The following is an 11,485-nucleotide window of genomic DNA, read 5'->3' as shown; positions in this document are numbered from 1 at the left end:
ACAACAACAACCCTTCCCCCTACATCACAACAACCCTTCCCCTACATCACAACAACCCTTCCCCTACATCACAACAACCCTTCCCCTACATCACAACAACCCTTCCCCCTACATTACAACAACCCTTCCCCCTACATTACAACAACCCTTCCCCCTACATCACAACAACCCTTCCCCCTACATCACAACAACCCTTCCCCTACATCACAACAACCCATCCCCCTTATTTTTTTGGCTCTTAACGAAGACGTACAACTGCTTTACCTCAGCTGTATGTAACGCATGGAGGTTGTTACAGCGGCTACCGTCGCTGGTGTGTTGTAACAACCCGTGGTGATAGAGCTGGGGGGGTTGGGGGGGCCCCCTTCCTTATAACTATTCTGCTTTTATGTAGGTACACAAGAGTTGCTGATCGTATCTCTGGCTCACCCGCAATGATGGCGAAAATTGTCCTTCCCCAACATCCACCATCACAGACAGACGGACGGACGGACGGACGCGGGCTTATGATCTGTCTCTCTCTCTGTCTGTCAGTCTCTTTCTAGCTCTCTCTATCTGTCTGTATGAATGTCTTATCTCTCTGTCTGAATGTCTGTCTCTTTCTAGCTCTCTCTATCTGTCTGTATGAATGTCTATCTCTCTGTCTGAATGTCTGTCTGTCTGTTTGAATGAATGTCTGTCAGTCTGCCTGTCAGTCTCTCTCTTTCTATATCTCTGTCTGTCTGTATGAATGTCTATCTGTCTATCTATTTGTCTGAATGTCTATCTGTCTGTCTGAATGTCTGTCTGTATGTCTATATGTCTGTCTATCTGTCTATCTATCTGTCTGAATGTCTGTCTGTCTGTCTATATGTCTGTCTACCTGTCTATCTATCTCTGTGTTTATCTGTCTGTCTATTTGTCTCTGAATGTCTATCTGTCTATCTGAATGTCTGTCTGTCTATCTGAATGTCTGTCAGTTTGTCAGTCTATTTCTCTATCTGTCTGTCTGTCTATCTGTGTCTGTCTGTCTGTGTTTGTCTATTTGTGTACACTGGTGGGGGCCCATCTCTTGTACTGTACGGGGAGGGAGTTGTACACTGGTGGGGGCCCATCTCTTGTATTGTACGGGGAGGGAGTTGTACACTGGTGGGCCCCCATCTCTTGTACTGTACGGGGAGGGAGTTGTACACTGGTGGAGGCCCATCTCTTGTACTGTACGGGGAGGGAGTTGTACACTGGTGGAGGCCCATCTCTTGTACTGTACGGGGAGGGAGTTGTACACTGGTGGGGGCCCATCTCTTGTACTGTACGGGGAGGGAGTTGTACACTGGTGGGCCCCCATCTCTTGTACTGTACGTGGAGGGAGTTGTACACTGGTGGAGGCCCATCTCTTGTACTGTACGGGGAGGGAGTTGTACACTGGTGGGGGCCCATCTCTTGTACTGTACGGGGAGGGAGTTGTACACTGGTGGGGGCCCATCTCTTGTACTGTACGGGGAGGGAGTTGTACACTGGTGGGCCCCCATCTCTTGTACTGTACGGGGAGGGAGTTGTACACTGGTGGAGGCCCATCTCTTGTACTGTACGGGGAGGGAGTTGTACACTGGTGGGGGCCCATCTCTTGTACTGTACGGGGAGGGAGTTGTACACTGGTGGGGGCCCATCTCTTGTACTGTACGGGGAGGGAGTTGTACACTGGTGAGGCCCCCATCTCTTGTACTGTACGGGGAGGGAGTTGTACACTGGTGGGGGCCCAAATATTGAACGTGTGTGTATGTGTGTGTGTGCCTGTGTGTGTGTGTGTGTAATTCTGTTCATTGATAGATAAGGAGGTTAATATATCTAGATAAGGGGGTAAATATGTGGAGATAAGGGGACTCCACGACCCTTGAACACGACGGTACACGACCCTTGACCACGACGGTACACGACCCTTGAACACGACGGTACACGACCCTTGAACACGACGGTACACGACCCTTGAACACGACGGTACACGACCCTTGAACACGACGGTACACGACCCTTGAACACGACGGTACACGACCCTTGAACATGACGGTACACGACCCTTGAACACGACGGTACACGACCCTTGAACACGACGGTACACGACCCTTGAACACGACGGTACACGACCCTTGAACACGACGGTACACGACCCTTGAACACGACGGTACACGACCCTTGAACACGACGGCACACGACCCTTGAACACGACGGTACAACCCATGAGTGTGATGGGCTTGTGTTGTTAGTGGTGTTAGTGAACTGATAGTGGATTAAGTGAGTTGTAAGTGGATGAAGTACATTGTTAGTGGTTTAAGTGAGTTATAAATGGTTTTAAGCGAGTTGTTAGTGGTTTAAGAGAGTTGTAAGTGGTTTTAAGCGAGTTCTAAGTGGTTTAAGCGAGTTGTAAGTGGTTTAAACGAGTTGTAAGTGGTTTTAAGCGAGTTGTAAGTGGTTTTAAGCGAGTTGTAAGTGGTTTATGCGAGTTGTAAGTGGTTCAAGTGAGTTATAAGTGGTTTAAACGAGTTGTAAGTGGTTTAAGTGAGTTATAAGTGGTTTAAAGGAGTTGTAAGTGGTTTTAAGCGAGTTGTAAGTGGGTTTAAGCGAGTTGTAAGTGGTGTGGATTAGCGAGCAGTGTGCGTGGTGGTCTGGCAGGGCAGAAGGCGCGACACTCACTACTCGGGTTTATCGGCCGATATGACGGCATAGCCGGCGCCCCCCCCCACGCCCCCCCCCCCACGCCCGATATCAACACCCAGGGGGGGCGGGGGCAGGGGGGGCACAGCTGATAGGTCCGTTTGACTGCTGCTGCTGCTGCTAACCCCCCCTACCCCTCGGGGGGGGGGGGCGCAGGATGTGGAAGGTTGGCACCCCAGGACCTGGCATCTCCCCCCCCCCCCCTGTGTCTGGCTAGTGATGGCGCAACGTTAAGGGGGGAGGGGGGGTGGGGGGTGGAGGAGGTGGTGGGGGGTGATGATGTGGGGTGGGGGGGAGATGGTGTTGCAACCTTAAGGGGTTGAAGAGAGGGGGGGTTGTTGAGTGGGGGGGGAACGCTGATATCCTAACCAATATTGTAAGGGGTGATGTTACATACACACACACACACACACACACACACACACACACACACACACATATACATACATACATACATACATATACACACACACGTACATACATACATACATACATACATACATACATATATATACACACATACATACATACATACATATACACACATACACACTTATACACACTTAACACACACACACACGTATCTATTATTAATATTATTTATTATGATTTTTAATTATCCATTATTTATTAATTATCAATTGTTATCAATTATTATTATTATTATTACATTGATGGTTATCATACATCTTGCACTTAAGAACATATTAATAACGTAATGTTAACCAGAAAATAATCCCCCCCTTACACAGGGGACCCCTCCGCACACACCAACCCCTCCTTCCCCAGAGAGACAAACGGGGGGTGGATGCCTTCCCCAGAGAGACAAATAGAGGATCTCTGGTGGTGGATGATGCCTTCCCCAGAGAGACAAACGGGGGGTGGATGCCTTTCCCCAGAGAGACAAACGGGGGGTGGATGCCTCTCCCCAGAGAGACAAACGGGGGGTGGATGCCTCTCCCCAGAGAGACAAACGGGGGGTGGATGCCTCTCCCCAGAGAGACAAACAGAGGATCTTTGGGGGGGTGGATGCCTCTCCCCAGAGAGACAAACAGAGGATCTCTGGGGTGGTGGTGGATGCGTTTCCTTCCTCCCCCCCAGAGAGGTGTACACAAGGGGGGGGGTCGTCTGGTTGGCTTTCTCCATCTCGGTTTCACAACCACGACGACATGGCGTCGGTTAAGGTCCCCCCAACCCCCCCCTCTTCTCCCCCCTCCTCAATCCTTTTTGGCCTGGGGGGGGAGGGTTGGTTGAGGAGGGGGGGAAGGTCGCACCCCCCTCCCCCTCCCCCCTCCCCTCCCAGTCGTTAAGACGACTTCAAATAAGGTTCAAAAGGTGATGAGGGGAGGTAGGATTTTCCACCAGTGCTGGAACGACCCGGACACGACCCTCGCAAACGACCAGGGAAACACACGACCCTCCAAACGACCAGGGAAACACACGACCCTCCCAAACGACCAGGGAAACACACGACCCTCCCAAACGACCAGGGAAACACACGACCCTCCAAAACGACCAGGGAAACACACGACCCTCCAAACGACCAGGGAAACACACACGACCTTCCAAACGACCCAGACACGACCCTCCAAACGACCAGGGAAACACACGACCCTCCAAACGACCAGGGAAACACACACGACCCTCCAAATCCAAGGCGATCTGAAAATACAGCCTCCCAAACCTCGAGCGGGCCAGGAAACCATCTCTTCGACCCCTGTCGGACCCCTGTCGAACCCCTGTCGGACCCCTGTCGAACCCCTGTCGAACCCCTGTCGGACCCCTGTCGAACCCCTGTCGGACCCCCCTACCCCCTTTTTGTGACCCTCTCCTTCGCACCTTTGGCGACCCTCCCCCCTTCTCCCCCTCCCCTTCTCCCCCTCCTCCTCCCCCCTTCCCCCTTCTCCCCCTCCCCTTCTCCCTCCTCCTCCCCCTCCCCTTTGCCCCCCTCCCCCCGCAGCCTCTGAAAGACATCGGCCGATGAGTGACGTCATGGCCCCCCCAAGAGTGACGTCAGCGTGACGTCGCGCCCAGAGTGACGTCGTGACGTCACCCTCTACCTTCACACCCCCCCTCCTCCTCCTCCTCCACCCCGCCCTCCCTCCCCCTCCCCCTCCCCCCCTCTCGTGATGGCGTCTGGCAGGCGGGATATCGGCAAGTGTTATCGGGAAAGCTCCGGGCTAGTTTTGGCTTATCGGCTTCCACCCCCCCTCCCCCTCCCCCTCCCCCCTCCCCCTGGCTTTATCGCAGATATTGGAGCAGCTCTGGGCTTTAGGGGGGAGGGGAGGGGTAAGGGGGCCCCCACACAGTCCACGTACGCGACCCACGTACACGACCCGTGTGTGTGTGTGTGTGTGTGTATGTGTGTGTGTATGTGTGTGTGTGTATGTATGTGTGTATGTGTGTGTGTATGTGTGTGTGTATGTGTGTGTGTGTGTATGTGTGTGTGTGTGTGTGTGTGTGTATGTGTGTGTGTGTGTGTGTGTGTGTGTCTGTGTCCATATACGACCACACAGCGTCATGCGTTTGCTTTGTTTCTCCGTCTGCATGACGCAACTACCCCCCCCCCCTACCCCCTCCCCCTCCCCCACCACCACGCCTCCCCCTTCCCCTCTCTCCGTGTCGGGGTGGGGGGGAGGGGAGGGGTTCTGGTCTGGTCTGGTCTGGTTCGTGTACCTACTTAAGAGTCTCCTCCTTGTTACTTATACTTACACGAGAGGCTGTACCTACTTAAGAGTCTCCCTCCTTTGTTACTTATACTTACACGAGAGGCTGTACCTACTTAAGAGTCTCCTCCTTGTTACTTATACTTACACGAGAGGCTGTACTTACTTAAGAGTCCCCCCTTGTTACTTATACTTACACGAGAGGCTGTACCTACTTAAGAGTCTCCTCCTTGTTACTTATACTTACACGAGAGGCTGTACTTACTTAAGAGTCCCCCCTTGTTACTTATACTTACACGAGAGGCTGTACCTACTTAAGAGTCTCCTCCTTGTTACTTATACTTACACGAGAGGCTGTACTTACTTAAGAGTCCCCCCTTGTTACTTATACTTACACGAGAGGCTGTACCTACTTAAGAGTCTCCTCCTTGTTACTTATACTTACACGAGAGGCTGTACTTACTTAAGAGTCCCCCCTTGTTACTTATACTTACACGAGAGGCTATACTTACTTAAGAGTCTCCTCCTTTGTTACTTATACTTACACGAGAGGCTGTGTGTGTGTGTGTGTGTGTGTGTGTGTGTGTGTGTGTGTGTGTGTAACCCCCTTGGTGTCCAAGGGGAGGGGAGGGGGGGGGGAGGGGAGGGTGTCGGTGGTTCAAAGACTCCTTCGTCCAGGTGTCGTCGCTGATGTGGAGGGGGAGGGGAGGGGGGAAGATGATGGGGGAGGGGAGGGGAGGGGGAAGATGAAGGGGGAGGGGAGGGTGAGGGGGGGTTATCATCTTTACAGAAGGACGTCTTTTTACACACAAACAGAACGCTGATACAATCGGGAGGGGGAAGGGGTGAGAGAAGGGGGAGGGGGGAATGGGAAGGGGGGAGGTGGTCGTCGTCTGATCGCCCGGCACATCACTTCAATTAGGCCGCCTTCCCCCTCCCTCAACCCCTCTCCCCTCAACCCCTCCCCCCCCTCTCAACCCCTCCCCCTCTCCCGTATCTGTCCCGTGTGGGCGTGAAGGAGAAAGAAAGAAAGAAAGGGGGGAGAGAGGGAGAGGGGAGGGGTGTGGTGGGGGAAGGTCTTGGAGGACGTGCTCCCCCTCCCCCTCCCCCTCCCCCGCCATGGGTTAATGTAATCAGCGATCTCCTGCACCCACGACAAATAGCCAGCACGACACACACACACACAGACGACACAGACCGAGAGAGAGAGACCGAGAGAGAGAGACCGAGAGAGAGAGAGAGACCGAGAGAGAGAGAGAGTGCTGTGGTAGAGATGTGTGGTGGTAGTGGTGTGGTGGAGAGGTGTGGCCTTGTGTGGTAGTGGTGTGGTGTGGTGTGTGGTAGTGGTGCATGGTAGAGATGTGTGGTGGTAGTGGTGTGTGGTAGAGTGGTGTGGTAGTGGTGTGTGGTAGTGATGTGTGGTAGAGGTGTGGTAGTGGTGTGTGGTAGAGAGGTGTGTGGTAGAGTGGTGTGTGGTGTTCTGTGGTAGTGGTGTGTGGTAGAGAGGTGTGGTGGTGTGTGGTGTAGTGTCGCGCCTTTGATGGTACTTGGAGGGGGGGGGGGCAGAGATAGTTGAGACGGGGGTGGCGGAGAAAGGAGACAGAAAGAGACAGACAGAGGGGAGGGTGACAGGAGAACTGTCTATGAGACGGGAGGTTTGTGAGACGGAGGAGGAGATAGCGCGGCTCTGTGTGAGACAGAGAGACGTAGACAGTGTGAGACAGAGACGTAGACAGTGTGAGACAGAGAGACGTAGACAGTGTGAGACAGAGAGACGTAGACAGTGAGACAGAGTGACGTAGACAGTGTGAGACAGAGACATAGACTGTGAGACAGAGACGTAGACAGTGTGAGACAGACGTAGACAGTGTGAGACAGAGACATAGACTGTGAGACAGAGACGTAGACAGTGTGAGACAGAGAGACAGACAGAGACTAGTGGAAGAGATGAGACAGGCAGATTACTGTCGCAAACGCGACAGAACTGAGTTAATGGTGGACGGGTGAGCCAAACTGTTAGACAGACAGACGGCCCTGTGCAATTAGGGACAGAGAGACAGCGAGGTGTATATGGACAGAGAGAGACGGGTGGTGGAGCACATAGAGGGGTGGTGGAGCACATAGACGGGTGGTGGAGCACATAGAGGGGTGGTGGAGCACATAGACGGGTGGTGGAGGACAGAGAAATGACGGGAGAGAGACGGGGTCACTGGGGGTCAGGGTTGCAAACTTCACAACGGTCTTCAAGGACACGGAGGGGGATGTTGTTGGCGGCACTGCTGTACCAACAGGTGGCCAACCCGTCTGTTGAACAGGGGGGGGGAAGGGGGGCCCCCCTCCGTCTCTGGACGGAAAGGGGTAGGGGGGGGTGAGACGGAAGTAACCCGTCCATCAGGAAGGGACGGGAGTTTCCCCCCCCTCCCTCCCCCTGAGCAAGAATGACCCCCTCTCCCCCTTCCCCCTCCTCCCCCTCCCCCCTTTTGAACAGGGAGGAGAGGTTGGTGTTGAACAGGGGGGGGAGGTGGTACAAGTTCCTCCTAGTCAAGCAGGGAGGGAGAAAAGTCCCCCTCAGTCAAAAGAGGGGGAGAAAAGTCCCCCCTCAGTCAAAAGAGGGGGAGAAAAGTCCCCCTCAGTCAAAAGAGGGGGAGAAAAGTCCCCCCTCAGTCAAAAGAGGGGGAAGATTCCCCCCCTTCAAGCAAGACGGTAAAAGGAAAACGACCCTCTGTCAGCTAAAGGGAGACAGGAGACCTTCCTAAAGAAGACGGGAGGTGGATACCTGTCTACCACCAGGAGGGGACGGGTGGAGACGGGCGCCTGTCTACCACCAGGAGGGGACGGGTGGAGACGGGGGCGTCTGTCTACCACCAGGAGGGGAGGGGAGGTCGTGACCCCGGGATGTAAACAAGTATCAGACGGTCGTTGTAAACAAGGCACTACAGCGGGCACCCCCACACCCCAGGTAATGGCGATAGACAGAGGAACTCTCTCTCTCTCTCTCTCTCTCTCTCTCTCTCTCTCTCTCTCTCTCCATATTAAGCATGATAGAGACATACCGCTGCCCGGGTGTGTGTGTGTGTATGTGTGAGTATGTATGTGTGTTTGTGTGTATGTGTGTGTATGTATGTGTGTATGTGTGTGTGTATGTATGTGTGTATATGTGTGTATGTGTGTGTGTGTATGTGTGAGTATGTATGTGTGTTTGTGTGTATGTGTGTGTATGTATGTGTGTATATGTGTTTGTGTATGTGTGTGTGTGTGTGTGTGTGTGTGTGTGTGTGTGTGTGTGTGTGTGTGTGGCGAGGTGGCGACGGGAATGAATAAGGGCAGACTATGATTTATGTACATGTGTATATATGTATATGTCTGTGTGTGTGTATATATATATGTATACGTTGAGATGTATAGGTATGTATATGTGTGTGTGTGTGTGTGTGGACGTGTATGTATATACATGTGTATGTGGGTGGGTTGGGCCATTCTTTCGTCTGTTTCCTTGCACACACACACACACATACACATGTATACACATACACATACATCCACATGTATATACATATACATACATACACATGTATACACATACATACACATGTATATACATACACATACACATGTATACATATACACATACATACACATGTATACACATACACATGTACACACACACACACACACACACACACACACACACACACACACACACACACACACACACATACATACACATGTATATACATACACATACATACACATGTATATACATACACATACATACACATGTATACACACATACATACACATGTATATACATGTATACACATATATACATACACATGTACACACACACACTGGTCTTATCAGTACACGTCACCCCCCCTCCCTCCCCCCCTCGTCCTTATCACAAGACAAAGGCAGAGCCAGCCAGAGCCCGCCTGGTGGGGGGGGGGGGGTGTTGTTATCAGCAGACACCCACAGTAAGAGTGAGACGGTAATAATCCTCTTGTGTCTCCCCGCCCACTCCCTTATCAGTCCCCAGGCCAGGATCTGCTGATAACAGATAACGCCTTATCTCCAGCCGGGGCCACGTGGGGGGGCACTGAGCCTCTCTGTCTCTCTCTCTCTCTGTATTTATTATGTCTTGTGTGTGTGTGTGTTTGTGTGTCTGTCTGGTGTGTGTGTGTGTGTCTGTTTATGTTTGTCGTGTGTGTGTTTGTGTGTGTCTGTCTGGTGTGTGTCTGGTTTGTGTGTGTGTGTGTCGTGTGTGTGTGTGTATATCTGGTTTGTGTGTATGTCTTGTTTGTGTGTGTGTGTGTGTTTGTATGTCTGGTTCGTGTGTCTGTGTGTCTGTCTCTCTGGTTTGTGGGTGTGTGTGTGTGTGTGTGTCTATCTGGTTTGTGTGTGTGTGTCTATCTGGTTTGTGTGTGTGTGTATGGTTTGTGTGTGTCTTGTTTGTGTGTGTGTGTGTCTGTATGTCGTGTGTGTGTGTCTATCTGGTTTGTGTGTGTGTGTCTATCTGGTTTGTGTGTGTGTCTTGTTTGTGTGTGTGTGTGTGTGTGTGTGTGTGTGTGTGTGTGTGTGTGTGTGTGTGTGTGTGTCTTGTTTGTGTGTGTGTGTGTCTGTATGTCGTGTGTGTGTGTCTATCTGGTTTGTGTGTGTGTCTTGTTTGTGTGTGTGTGTGTGTATGTCTTGTGTGTGTGTGTGTTTGTATGTCTGGTTTGTGTCTGTGTGTTTGTGTGTATGTCTGGTTTGTGTCTGTGTGTTTGTGTTTATGTTTGTCCTGTGTTTGTGTGTGTGTGTGTCATCAACAAAGGAGAGAGAACCATTTATAGCCAGCTGTTCTGTCCAGCTGGCCTTTTATATGCCTGAATATCTTGTTGTATGAATGCGAAGCCATTTCTAAGTGGTGCAAATATAGGTACTTATAAATGGCCAGTCTTTGTAGTGTGGGTACTTATAAATGGCCAGCCTTTGTAGTACAGGTACTTAAAATGGCCATCCTTTGTAGTACAGGTACTTATAAATGGCCAGCCTTTGTAGTACAGGTACTTATAAATGGCCAGCCTTTGTAGTACAGGTACTTATAAATGGCCAGCCTTTGTAGTGTGGGTACTTATAAATGGCCAGCCTTTGTAGTACAGGTACTTATAAATGGCCAGCCTTTGCCTGCCAACTGCAGGCTTAGCCATTTGTAGTCAAGATGTGGATATGTTGATTAACTGTTGTTGCCTTTTAAAGTCAAGGCCATTTGGTACCGCATGACGTCACACTGTGACGTCATACCGTAAGTTTCAAGATCATTGTGACGTCACGCAGTAGTTGGAAGGTATGGGGTGTGGCGTGACGTCACGCTGAGGGTTCTAGGGCACGGCGTGACGTCACATAAGGTTCTGGGGCACGGCGTGACGTCACACAGAAGGTTCTGGGGGCACGGCGTGACGTCACACAGAAACTTCTGGGGGCACGGCGTGACGTCACGCGGTAAGGTTGACGGGGGGGGGGGGTAAGGGGGGAGGAGGAGGAGGAGGAGGTAGGGTGGGACCTGACCCCCCCTGCCTGCCCCCCTTGCCCCCCCGTGCCCCCTTCCTCCCCCCGTGCCCCCTTCCTCCCCCCGTGCCCCCCTGCCCCCCCCCCCCCGTGCCCCTTTCGCCTTATCAGCGTGTTATCAGTGTTGGTGTGGTGTGCTGGGGGGGGGGGGGCCCAGTGTGTTGTGGCCCCGGGGTTGTGTTTGCACGGTTGAGGGGGGGGGGACGGGGGGCCCACGATAACCTAATCTCTCTCCTGCTAGTATATTACTTACACACGCGGCCTGCGACCCTCATGTTGCACGTGGGCAACGGAGTTGTTCGCGTCAGCAATATGCATATATGTGGGTGTGGGGGTGTGTGGGTTGTTTGCTTTGCCGGCGGCCGATCCTGATGTGTCTTGTTGTTTACAGTTGACTAACTCAGTGTACCGTTACCCCGTTTTCTTTACCGTTGGGTTGGGGAACTCGACAGCCAACGAATACAGCAGCCCTGAACCATGCCAACAAACAGGCAAACAAACAAACAAACAAACACGAAATCGTCGAAAGCAAACGTGTGATTATTGTTAAAGAAAACGGGGCGTCGGTTTGGAGAGAGAAAATGAGT

At 52.0% G+C, this 11,485-nt stretch overlaps 1 protein-coding gene across 5 annotated transcripts in view; it reads left to right on the top strand.

Moving 5' to 3' along the window:
- The window catches only part of ush (Zinc finger protein ush), a 330,832-nt gene that overhangs the window by 158,731 nt on the left and 160,616 nt on the right, over positions 1–11,485 (top strand). The window lies entirely within an intron of this gene.

The sequence above is a fragment of the Panulirus ornatus genome, chromosome 61, assembly GCF_036320965.1.
Source record: "Panulirus ornatus isolate Po-2019 chromosome 61, ASM3632096v1, whole genome shotgun sequence".
Lineage (NCBI taxonomy): Eukaryota > Metazoa > Arthropoda > Malacostraca > Decapoda > Palinuridae > Panulirus > Panulirus ornatus.
Note: the sequence above shows the minus strand (reverse complement) of the source record. Positions and strands in the feature narration are given on the sequence as shown.